Source organism: Hippopotamus amphibius, chromosome 4 (genome assembly GCF_030028045.1).
Source record: "Hippopotamus amphibius kiboko isolate mHipAmp2 chromosome 4, mHipAmp2.hap2, whole genome shotgun sequence".
Taxonomy (NCBI): domain Eukaryota; kingdom Metazoa; phylum Chordata; class Mammalia; order Artiodactyla; family Hippopotamidae; genus Hippopotamus; species Hippopotamus amphibius.
Genome location: NC_080189.1, coordinates 14,654,508 through 14,656,298, shown reverse-complemented (window position 1 = coordinate 14,656,298; position 1,791 = coordinate 14,654,508).

The window sequence follows — 1,791 nt, the reverse complement described above, 5'->3', positions numbered from 1 at the left end:
ATAAAAAAAATTAAATTAAAAAATAAAATGAGTCTTTTTATCACAGAAGACTTTGTCACTTCAGAAAAATATGAAGCAAAAAAAGCAGTTCACATATAACCTCCCACCATTTGCTGTATAATCCTCTTCTTTTTATGAACACATTTATGAATATCACTGTTATTATTAGCTTGGTAAACATTTTTGAATGAAACCACTAAAAGGGCCAGGGACCATGCACACAAAATCTCAGAGAATCCCCTTTACTCCTAGAGGGGAAGCAAATCGCTACAAGCAGGTAGATGCAGCTGCTGAATGAGGAGCTCCCTTCTTGGGGAGATTCAAGAGTTTGGACAATAAGAGTTTACATATAGAGCCCAAACCCGATCAGCTTTTGAGGTGTGAGTTGCCCTAGGTCGGCAGGCCCCAAAGCCTCTCTTTCCAGAACAAAAATACTCTCACTCCAGGAGAGGAAAGTAGAGAGGGTGTCTTGTGACGTGGCAGAGAGTCTAGTCTGAGACGTTGGATGGCGGATAAAAGGACAGCAGAATAGATCTGAGAGGTCACAGGTGCTCAGCCTGGCTGAGGCGACGCCCTCTACACCCTGCTGGAGAAAGGGCCAACCTGAGTTCCCTGACTTCACAGATGAAATGCCTTCATCCCCTCCTCCTCGTGCCCTGCTCACCCTAGGCGGGCCACGAACGTTGGTTGGAATCGTGAAAGGAATGTATGCATAAGATAACAGGTCTCTGAGAAGCCAAGTCTTTTCCGGGAAATCTCTGTCTCTGCACGATGGCTTCGCTTTAGTGCTGTTTCTTTAGCGCTGCCCACACCAGATCTGAGGTGTCCTGCACTCACTCCGCAGGGATGGGGTTCTACTTAATTGGTCCACAGACGCAGAAGTTTTTATCACCCTTCGGTTTTCAATTGTCTGACCCTCAACCATTGTTTAGGGGACCAGGCCAGTGTCCTTTGACTCCTGCCATTGACCTCTGACCTTTCCATTGCTTTCGGTGGCTCTCTGTCTGGGAGCAGTGGGGGAGGCTGGGGAGGGGAGAAGGAAGTTCAAGTGTCTACCAAACATAAGTAGAAGAAACTCTCTTTGATGAGAATCCAATAGAAAGCCTTGAAATAGGTAGCAACAGAGTACAGGGAGACAGTCAGAGAACCAGATCCTTTCTTCTGCGTTAAATACCGTGACCCTGAGGCTGGAGATGGCCAAGCAGCCTCAGCTCAGATAAGCTCAGTCGCACCCAGAAAAACATCTTCCATGGTAATCATGTCTCAGTTCTCATTGACAGGGCTTAAGCAAGAGCCCCCACTTCCCCTCTTTCTCATCTGGTCATGGAAGGCAGGCAGGATGTTACAGCAGCTGAGAGCACAGGCTCAGAGAGTTACACACCAGAGTTTGCACCTCAGCCCCACAAATGAACACAAGTGTGACCTTGGACAAGACCCCCACGTGCGTCGTGGGGCTGAATTGAACAGCGCCTGCCTCACAAGCGTGTTGTGAAAGATTCAAATTTGAGATAGGAGTATAAAGTATGTAGAATGTCCCTGAGACTTAGCAAATCTCAGTAAATCTGAGCTGCTAGTCTTTTATTTTCCAGAATTTCTCCTTGCATGTGCCTTTAATTATTTGGTTTCATTTACAGAGATTATGAGGGTAGAGCTGTAGATTGTTACCAAAAAATGAAGACATGATGAAACAAACATTTCTGGGAAAAGAGGGAAAAGGGACACTTGGGGAAAGAGAAATATATTTAATGGGAAAGATCCACAAATGCCCTTTTTTTAAAATTAATTAACTTA